Source organism: Triticum dicoccoides, chromosome 3B (assembly GCF_002162155.2).
Source record: "Triticum dicoccoides isolate Atlit2015 ecotype Zavitan chromosome 3B, WEW_v2.0, whole genome shotgun sequence".
NCBI classification, from domain to species: Eukaryota; Viridiplantae; Streptophyta; class Magnoliopsida; order Poales; family Poaceae; genus Triticum; species Triticum dicoccoides.
In genome coordinates this window covers 659281949-659293452 of record NC_041385.1, presented here as the reverse complement: position 1 = coordinate 659293452, position 11504 = coordinate 659281949, and the positions used below count along the sequence as shown (strand labels likewise).

At 42.7% G+C, this 11504-nt stretch overlaps 3 pseudogenes; all 3 read right to left on the bottom strand.

Moving 5' to 3' along the window:
• The window catches only part of LOC119279758, a 32785-nt pseudogene extending 32014 nt beyond the window's left edge, over positions 1-771 (bottom strand).
• A 241-nt stretch (positions 772-1012) lies between these two features.
• LOC119279757 lies at positions 1013-5544 on the bottom strand (annotated as a pseudogene).
• Positions 5545-6266: 722 nt separating this feature from the next.
• On the bottom strand, positions 6267-11256 carry LOC119279756 (annotated as a pseudogene).
• Between the last annotated feature and the right edge of the window lie 248 nt (positions 11257-11504).

The following is an 11504-nucleotide window of genomic DNA, read 5'->3' as shown; positions in this document are numbered from 1 at the left end:
AATGGGAACTTATGGTTTAAAAGATAGGGGCTTGAATTTAGTAGAGGTGAAATAAAAGGTTGGATTTAACAAGAGAGAGAGGGAGAGAGAGAGAGCACACTGTCATATTTCTGCCATGCATCCATGCCAAAGACAAATATTGGAGACCACTAGCTATATTTTCATGATGTATACTAGTGGATAGAAGAAAATGAGAATAAAGTGGCCCCACCTGCACACATCTTAATGAGAGCAATCAATGGCGGATTTGTTGCCACTAGGTAGCATCACCGCGCAAAAAGACTTTATGCCATTCCCCACCATTGGCTAGACAGGAAGTTGTGGTGAGGCACGCGCGACCTGAGGCTAGGCATGCACCGGTCGGGGCTCCCAGTTGATCTCAGCCCACACCTCCTCCATCGTCTTCCGGCACAGCGGGGGAGGCAAGGAGAAGGACCCTTGCCGGCATTGGCCACTTCCTCCTTCATCCCCGCCACCTCCGCTTCCACCAGCACCCACCACAGGAGCCTCCTCCATGCCCACCAAGCAACCGCCGGTAGCTGATTGGAACTCCTTGACATTCCATATGTTGCTCATGAACTCATCCATGTTCATGGATCAAAAATAGCGCCCCACCTTGCAAATAGAGTATTGCAACTGGTTCAGCATCAACGTGAAGATCAAAGACTGCAGCATCGGCACAACCATCTGCTCCTCACCTTTGAGAATGCGTGGGTGTGAGGTGACGTCTCCCTCGGAGAACTTCATGTCCTTGCTCAGCTCTGATGCCATCCTATCTCTCCACTAAGGTCTCTAAGTACGCTCTTGCTTGTGATGTGTGGTTAAGTCTTGTGCGCCGCACCACCCTATTTATAGCCTGTCGCATGCAAGAGGTAAGCATCAATTAATGCATTACATAGCTATTAAATTCAAGTGATTGATGAAAAAGGTGAGCTATAGATAGATATATACAGAGTTGTTGTATAGTTCATCTCGTACTGCATAGATAGGGTGCTGCCAAAGTGCCAAACATTCACAAGATGCAGCTACCGCAGAGCCGCGACAGGGCGCCACCCTTCTTCGTGTTGACATTCTCCTTGGACTGTTCCATCATCTTCTCCACCAGCTATAAAAAAATTGAGACCAAAAGGTGTTACCATCAGCACGCTCACATTAACTGTTTTAAGACTTGGCAATTATGTTTATGTTGTTGCCAGCAATTGGCAAATTATGGTAAGTGTGGGAGGTTTTTTTCTTAGAAAAGAAGGATCACCCCCGGCCTCGGATGCACACATCCATAAGAGTATGAGGGTTGATGATGGCTATCATGGTTGGCCAACGAGGGAGCACAACTGAAGGCTAGTCAGACCATCAAGTCGGAAGTCACGGCGGAGGGGGAAAGTGGATCGACTACCCAATCATTACGATGGGTGACCGCTGACAAGTCTCAAGGGATCCCGCGTGACCACTGATTTGAATAGCTCAAATTTCACTAGATTTAAGAACTATTTGAATGACTAAGATTTCACCGACATGGAAAAGTGTGCCTACATGACTAAACTCAACTCGTGTGTCATCTCCACTTCTTCAGAAGAGAGGAATGGCAAAGACTCCCACACATACATGGACCACACACACTCAATCACGTCATATTAAAGCGCGAGTACACATCAACATATTGCTAACTTTCTTTTGTTCCATTTGTTTGAAGCTTCTCACAAACACATATACCTATAAATAGTAACAACAACACAAGTTTACTTGCTTGACTAGATAAACACTCACATTTGGGTCCTTATGGGTTTTAGCTAGTACTAGTATATTACTATACCACCCCGCTCCGAAAACGAAGGGTAACTGTTATCAACACCACAATTCATTCTCATCCTCATGCTAGCACGGCTATGGAAGCTGAATGGCGGGTCATTGTTCATAAGATGCAGCTTCTGTTGCACCGTGGTAGGGCTCCACCTGTCTTGACGTTCACTTTCTCCTTGGACTATTCCATCATCTTCTCCACCAGTTGTAAGAAAAAAGATCAAGAACACAAGGTGGTTTTATCAGCACACACACATTAACTGTGTTAAACTTAGCAAATAGATTGTTAAAAGAATATGGCAAGTGTAGGAGGATTGCCACGCGATGGTGGGAAAATGTATGTAACATTTTTTTTCTTGGTCAACAAAATCATCATCTTCAACAAAACAATGATAGAGTTTAGTAACGGTAAGATCTTAAAAGAATAAGAAAACTGAATTTTCTCATGGTTTTCACTAGGCAACACCTCCCTACCTCCTCAGCTTTCAAATGAGCTTTCTCCTCCTTGAGGTAGTTCAGTTCAGCTTCAAGCTCCACAGTATAAGCCTGTAGGATTATCAAAGATGGAGTGTGTACGTGTCACCGACCTTGTTACCACTATTGAAGAAATGGTATTGCATAAAAATCAACAATTTTCGCAGCAAGTAAGTACCTGTTCCTAGCACGCGATCGTCCGGCTGACTCAAGATTCTTATTCATGCAGCGGTAGCGATGCTTGATGCTCCTCTTGGAGGACTGATCCTCCGAGGCGTCGCTGTTCTCCACCATCGCTTCGTCGCCCATGTAGTTCGTCATGTCAACCTGCGTCATGGCGCTCCTCCCATCCGATGACCCGGGGCTCACGATACCCACCCCATCTTGAGGAGGTGGTGGCAGAGGCACCACAGCCATCCCTGCGTACCCATTGGAGATGAACCCCATGTTCTTGCCCATCACCGAGAACATGTCGTTGACCGGTGCCATTGGGTACATCATTGGGCCATGCTACTGCCCCTACTGTGCGGGGTTCATCTGTCCATGGACCATGCCGACCGGCACAGGCGCTTAGCCACCGACGGAAGATCCCCGGACCATGCTGGCCTTGACAAGGAACTGCTACAGCATCGTCTCTCTGACCGTCCCCTGCCGGTCGTTGGCTGCAACCGAACCGCCATTCCCCATGAAATGTAAGATTGCGCGGTTGCGCTACCTACTAGCAAGGTGGTGTCCAATAGGGAGCCGCCATCTAACACTATGTGGGCCAAGTATCTTTGTATTACATTTCTTTTCTGGATTTCCCATCTTCGTATTTCCACTCTCACTCTTCAACAACCCACTAATGTACTTCACATGCATGCATGACAGTGTGGCACAATCACTTTTTCTTCTCCCACACAATAAATCCAACCATTTCTTCCTCCTTAGCTAATTTAAAACATCCATATCTTTTAACCATATATTCATTTGTGAAAAAAAAATGAACTATGTGCGCCAAAACCTTTAAAATGAGATCAAACTTGAATATTTTTTAATCATATTTAAATTTGAACATATATTTCACATGTCAGAATAATCTATTTCACAATGATACACTACAATTTCACTTTCCATAGTGGCTATTGCACAATTCAGAACCTACATTTCACTTTTCACGGGCTTGCTTCACAAAAAAACACCTAATTAAATTGCACATTTTTCAAATAACATATTTCACTCTTTTGAAATAAACTATTACACATGTTCAAACAATCAGTTTCACAAACGACACAATAGAATTCACTTTTTGTAGTTACTCTTTCATAATTCACAACCTACATTTCACTTCAGACTGGCTTGGTTCAGGAAAATCACATATATTTCAATTGCATATGTTTGGAAAAACTTATTTCACTCCTTTGAAATAATCAGTCTCACATTTATACGTTGTAATTTCACATTTGTGGTTAATATTTTCACAAATCAGAAGCTAGTTTTTACATTAGACTAACATGTTTCACAAAAATCACATATATTTTAGTTACACATTTTTTTAAACATATTTAACTCTTTTGAAATAATGAGTTTCACATTTATACATCATAATTTAACATTTTGTGGTTAGTATTTCACAATACAGAACCTACATTTTTACTTTTCATTGTTATGTTTCACAAAAATCACATCTATGTTAGTTACACATTTTTGAAAAAAAATATTCCACTCTTTCAAAAAATCAATTTCACCTTTTATGGTTACTACTTCCTTCGTACCAAAATAAGTGACGCAACTTTGTACTGACTTTAGTACTAAGTTAGTGTAAAGTTGAGTTACTTATTTGGGACGGAGGGATTATTTCACAATTCAGAACCTACATGTTACATTTCACAGGTCTGTTTCACATAAATCACATATGTTTCAATTGCATGTTTTAAAAAAATCATTTTCACTCTTTCGAAATAAACTGTTACACATTTCAAGAAGTCGTAGGTTCCTAGTAAAATATGATGGTTTTACATATTTCTGTGGAAATAGTGTTTAAAAAATTTTCTAGTTATATAGGTTTGGTTCACATATGGAATGTGAAATGTTGAAATTTAAATATGTTCGAATGTATTCATGATCGGTCTTGTTTAAAAGGCCTTGGCACCAGGAGTTCAAATATATATAAAAATTCAAATAGGAACTTATGGTTTAAAAGATAGGGAAAATTTAATTTAGTAAAGGTGAAATAAAAGGTTGAATTTAACCGGAGAGAGAGAGCACTGTCATATTTCTGCCATGCATCCATGCCAAAGACAAATAATAGGGACCACTAGCTATATTTTGATGATGTGTACTAGTGTATAGAAGAAAAGGAGAATAAAGTGGTCCCACCTCCACACATCTTGACGCGAGCAATCAATGGCGGATTTCTTGCCGCTAGGTAGCATCACCGCGCAAAAAGACTTTATGTCATTCCCCATGGTTGGATGGACAAGAAGCTGCGGTGAGAGACGCGCGACATCAGTCTAGGCATGCACCGGTTGGGGCTCGCTGTTGATGTCAGCCCACACCCCCTCCACTGTCTCCCAGCACAGCGGGGGAGGAAAGGAGAAGGACCCCTGCCGGCATAGGCCACTTCCTCATGCATCCCCGGCACCTCTGCTTCCACCAGCACCCACCAGGATCCTCCTCCATGCCCACCAAGCCACAACTGGTAGCCGCTTGGAACTCCTCGACATTCCATATGTTGCTCATGAACTCGTCCATGTTCATGGACCCAAAATTGTGCCCCGCCTCGCACACCGAGTAATGCAGCTCATCTAGCGTCAGCGCGAAGATTGAAGACTACGGCATCGGCGCAACCATCTGCTCCTCACCTTCACGTCCTTGATCATCTCTGATGCCATTCTTTCTCTCCACTATGGTCTCAATGTACGCTCTTGGTTGTGGTGTGGGGTTCAGTCTTGTGCGCCGCGGCACCCTATTTATAGCCTACTGCATGCAAGAGATAAGCATAAATTAAAGCATTAGATAGCTATTAAATTCACGTGATCTATGAAAAAGGTGAGCTATAGATAGATAGATACACAGTAGACAGTTTCTCTCATACTGGATAGATAGGGTGTTGCCAAAGCGCCAAACGTTCACAACATGCAGCTACCACAGTGCCACGACAGGGTGCCACCCTTCTTGGTGTTGATGTTCTCCTTGGACTATTCCATCATCTTCTCCACCAGCTATAAAAAAATCAAGACCAAAAGGTGTTACCATCAGCACGCTCACATTAACTAATTTAAGACTTGGCATTTACCTTGTTGCAAGCAACTAGCAAATTATGGTAAGTGTGGGAGAGTTTTTTTCTTAGAAAAGAAGGATCACCCCTGGCCTCCGATGCACATAGCCATAAGAGTATGAGGGATGATGATGGCTATCATGGTTGTCCAACGAGGGAGCGCAACTGAAGGCTGGTCAGACCATTAAGCAGAAAGCACGACAGAGGAGGAAAGTGGATCGACTACCCAAGCATTATGATGGGTGACCGCCCACAAATCTCAAGGGATCTTGCGTGACCACTCATTTGAATAGCTCAAATTTCACTAGATTTAAGAACTATTTCAATGACTAAAATTTCACCGATGAGGAAAAGTGTGCATACGTGACTAAACTCAACCGTGTGTCAAATCCACTTCTTCACAAGAGAGGAAAGGCGAAGACTTCCATACACACACACATGGACCACACACATTGCATCGCATCATATTAAAGCGCAAGTACATGTCAACATATTCCTAACTTTCATTTGTTTGAAGCTTGTGACAAAAACATATACCTATAAACAGTAACAACAACACAAGTTCACTTGCTTGACTAGATAAACACTCACATTTGGGTCCTTATGGGTTTTAGGTACTACTAGTATATTACTATACCACCCCGTTCCGAAAAGGAAAGGTAACTGTTATCAACACCACAATTCATTCTCATCCTCATGCTAGCATGGCTATGGAAGATGAATGGTGGGTCACCGTTCACAAGATGCAGCTTCTGTTCCACCGCGATAGGGCTCCACCTTTCTTGACGTTCACTTGCTCCTTGGACTGTTCCATCATCTTCTCCACCAGCTGTAAGAAAAAAAGATCAAGAGCACAAGGTAGCTTTATCAGCACGCACACATTAACAGTGTTAAACACATAGCAATTAGATTGTTACAAGCAGTTGGCAAGTGTAGGAGGATTGCCACGCGATGGTGGGAAAATGTACGTAACATTTTTTCTTTGTCAACAAAATCGTCTTCTGCAACGAAACAATTATTGAGTTTAGTAATGGTAAGAACTGAAAAGAATAAGAAAACTAAATTTTCTCATGGTTTTCACTAGTCAACAGCTTCCTACCTCCTCAGCTTTCAGACGAGCCTTCTCCTCCTTGAGGTAGTCCAGTTCAGCTTCAAGCTCCACAGTATAAGCCTGTAGGATTATCAAAGAGGGAGTGTATAAGTGTCACCAACCTTGTTACCACTATTGCAGAAATGGCATTGCATAAAAACAACAATTTTGGTAGCAATGTAAGTACTTGTTCCTAGCACGCGATCGTGCGGCTGACTCGCGACTCTTGATCACGCGGCGGTGGCAATGCTCGATGCTCCTCTTGGAGGACTGATCCTCCGGGCGTTGACGTTCTCCATCATCGCTCCGTCGCCCATGTAGTTCGTCATGTCAGCCTGCGTCATGGCGCTCCGCCCGTCCGATGACCCGGGGCTCACAATACCCACCCCACCTTGAGGAGGTGGTGGCGGAGGCACCACAGCCATCCTTGCGTACCCGTTGGGGCCGAACCCCATATCGTCGCCCATCACCGAGAACATGTCGTTGGCCAGTGCCATCGGGTACATCATTGGGCCAGGTTGCTACCCCTGCTGTGTTGGGTTCATATGTCCATGGACCATGCTGGCCGGCACAGGCGCTTGTCCACCGGAGCAAGATCCACGGACCACACTGCTACAGCATTGTCTCTCCGAGCGTCTGATGTCGGTCATTGGCAGCAACAGAACCGCCATTCCCCACGAAATGCAAAATTATGGGGTTGCACTACCTACTAGCAAGGTGGTGTCCAATAGGTAGCCGCCATCTAACACTATGTGGGCCAAGTATCTTTGTATTACATTTCTTTTCTGGATTTCCCATCTTCGTATTTCCACTCTCACGCTTCAACAATTGGCCCCCACTAATGTACTTCACATGCATGCATGAAACTGTGGCAGAATCATTTTTTCTTCTCCCACACAATAAATCCAACCATTTATTCCTCCTTAGCTAATTTAAAACATTCATATCTTTTAAACCATATATTCATTTGTGAAACTTTTTTTATATTTGAACTCCGTGAGCCAAAAACTTTAAAATGAAATAAAACTTGAATATATTTTAAACATATTTAAATTTGAACATATATTTCACATGTCAAAATAATCTATTTCACAATGATACACTACAATTTCACTTTCTGTAGTGGCTATTGCACAAGTCAGAACCAACATTTCAATATTTACGGGCTTGCGTCACAAAAAACACCTAATTAAATTGCTCATTTTTCAAATAACATATTTCACTCTTTTGAAATAAACTATTACACATGTTTAAACAATCAGTTTGACAAACGACACAATAGAATTTCACTTTCTATAGTTACTCTTTCATATTTCAGAACCTACATTTCACTTCAGACTGGCTTGGTTTAGGAAAATCACATATATTTCAATTACATATGTTTGAAAAAACTTATTTCACTCTTTTGAAATAATCAGTTTCATATTTATACATTCTAATTTCACATTTGTGGTTAACATTTTCACAATTCAGAACCTGCTTTTTTAATTTCACTAACATGTTTCACAAAAATCACATATATTTTAGTTACACATTTTTAAAAACATATTTCACTCTTTTGAAATAATTAGTTTCACATGTATACATTACAATTTCACATTTTGTTGTTAGTATTTCACAATTCAGAACCTACATTTTTTTACATTTCACTGTCATGTTTCACAAAAATCACATATATTTTAGTTACACATTTTTGAAAAAAAAATATTACACTCTTTCGAAAAATCAATTTCACATTTTGTGGTTACTACTCCCTTGGTCGCAAAATAAGTGACACAACTTTGTACTGAATTTAGTACTAAGTTACTGTAAAGTTGAGTCACTTATTTTGGGACGCAGGGATTATTTCAAAATTTAGAACTTACATGTTACATTTCACAGGCCTGTTTCAAGAAAATCACATATATTTCAACTGCATGTTTTTTCAAATAAAATGTTAACTCAATTCAAAAAGTCATTGGTTTCTAGTAAAATATGATGGTTTTTACATATTTCTATGGAAATAGTGTATTAAAAAATTTCTAGTTATATAGGTTTGGTGCACATATGGAATGTGAAATGTTGAAATTTAAATGTGTTCGAACGTATTTAAGATCGGTCTTGTTTAAAAGGCCTTGGCGCCAGGAGTTCAAATATATAAAAAAATCAAATAGGTCTTTTTGGTTTAAAAGATAGGGACGATTTAATTTAGTAAAGGTGAAATAAAATGTTGGATTTAGAGAGAGAGAGAGAGAGCATTGTCATATTTCTGCCATGTATCCATGCCAAACATAAATAATGGGGACCACTAGCTATATTTTGATGGTGTATTCTAGTGTATAGCAGAAAATGAGAATAAAGTAGTCCCACCTGTATATTTTGATGGTGTATTCTAGTGAGCAGTCAATGGCGGATTTGTTTCCGCTAGGTAGCATCACAGCGCAAAAAGGCTTTCTAACATTCCCCGCCATTGGCTGTATAGGAAGCTACGACGAGGGACGCGCGACCTAAGGCTGGGCATGCACCGGTTGGGGCTTCCTGTTGATCTTAGCCCACACCTCCTCCATCGTCTTCCAACACAGCGGGGAAGGCAGGGAGAAGGACCCCTGCCAGCATAGGCCAATTCCTCCTGCATCCTCACCACCTGCGCTTCCACTAGCACCAACAAAAGGAGCCTCAGCCATGCCCACCAAGCCACTGCCGGTAGCCACTTGGAACTCCTCGACATTCCTTATGTTGCTCATGAACTCGTCAATGTTCATGGACCCAAAATTGTGCCCCGCCTCACATACCGAGTATTGCTGAAGGAAATATGCCCTAGAGGCAATAATAAAGTTATTATTTATTTCCTTATATCATGATAAATGTTTATTATTCATGCTAGAATTGTATTAACCAGAAATATAATACATGTGTGAATACATAGACAAACATAGTGTCACTAGTATGCCTCTACTTGACTAGCTCGTTTATCAAAGATGGTTATGTTTCCTAGCCATGGACAAAAGAGTTGTCATTTGATTAACGGGATCACATCATTAGGAGAATGATGTGATTGACTTGACCCATTCCGTTAGCCTTAGCACTTGATCGTTTAGTATGTTGCTACTGCTTTCTTCATGACTTATACATGTTCCTATGACTATGAGATTATGCAACTCCCGTTTACCGGAGGAACACTTTGTGTGCTACCAAACGTCACAACGTAACTGGGTGATTATAAAGGAGCTCTACAAGTGTCTCCGAAGGTACATGTTGGGTTGGCGTATTTCGAGATTTGGATTTGTCACTCCGATTGTCGGAGAGGTATCTCTGGGCCCACTCGGTAATGCACATCACTATAAGCCTTGCAAGCATTGCAACTAATGAGTTAGTTGCGGGATGATGTATTACAGAACAAGTAAAGAGACTTGCCGGTAACGAGAATGAACTAGGTATTGAGATACCGACGATCGAATCTCGAGCAAGTAACATACCGATGACAAAGGGAACAACGTATGTTGTTATGCCGTTTGACCGATAAAGATCTTCGTAGAATATGTGGGAGCCAATATGAGCATCCAGGTTCTGCTATTGGTTATTGACCGGAGACGTGTCTCGGTCATGTCTACATTGTTCTCAAACCCATAGGGTCCGCACGCTTAAGGTTTTGATGACAGTTATATTATGAGTTTTGATGTACCGAAGGAGTTTGGAGTCCCGGATGAGATCGGGGACATGACGAGGAGTCTCGGAATGGTTGAGACGTAAAGATCGATATATTGGACGACTATATTCGGAGTTCGGAAAGGTTCCGAGTGATTCGGGTATTTTTCGGAGTACCGGAGAGTTACGGGAATTCGCCGGGGAGTATATGAGCCTTATTGGGCTTTAGGGGAAAGAGAGAGGAGAGGCTGGGCGCCCCCCAAGGCCTAGTCCGAATTGGACTAGGGGGAGGAGCTGCGCCCCCTCCTTCCTTCTCTTCTCTTCCCCCTTTCCTTGACTCCTACTCCTACTACTTGGAAGGGGGGGAATCCTACTCCCAGTGGGAGTAGGACTCCTCCTTGGCGCGCCTCCTCCTGGCCGGCCACCCCCTCCCCCTTGATCCTTTATATACGAGGGCAGGGGGGCACCTCTAACAACAACAATTGATCTCTTAACCGTGTGCGGTGCCCCCCTCCAGCATAGTCCATCTCGATAATATTGTAGCGGTGCTTAGGCGAAGCCCTGCGACGGTAGAACATCAAGATCGTCACCATGCCGTCGTGCTGACGGAACTCTCCCTCCACACTCGGCTGGATCGGAGTTCGAGGGACGTCATCAAGCTGAACGTGTGCCAGAACTCGGAGGTGCCGTAGTTTCGGTGCTTGATCGGTCGGGCCGTGAAGACGTACGACTACATCAACCGCGTTGTTCTAACGCTTCCGCTTTCGGTCTACGAGGCTACCTGGACACACTCTCCCCTCTCGTTGCTATGCATCACCATGATCTTGCGTGTGCGTAGGAATTTTTTTGAAATTACTACGTTCCCCAACAATTGCAGCTCATCCAGCGTCAGCGCGAAGATCGAAGACTGTAGCGTCGGCGCAACTGTCTGCTCCTCACCTTCGAGAATGCGCGGGTGTGAGGTGACTTCTTCCTTGGAGAACTTCACGCCCTTTCATGTCTCTGACGTCATCCTATCTCTCCACTATGGTCTTTACGTACCCTCTTGCTTGTGGTGTGTGCTTCAGTCTTGTGCGCCGTGCCACCCTATTTATAGTCTACCGCAGGAAGAGATAAGCATTAGTTAAAGCATTAGATAGCTATTAAATTAATGTGATTGATGAAAAAGGTGAGCTATAGATAGATAGATACAGAGTTGATATAGTTCGTCTCGTACTGGATAGATAGGGTGCTGCCAAAGCGCCAAACATTCACAAGATG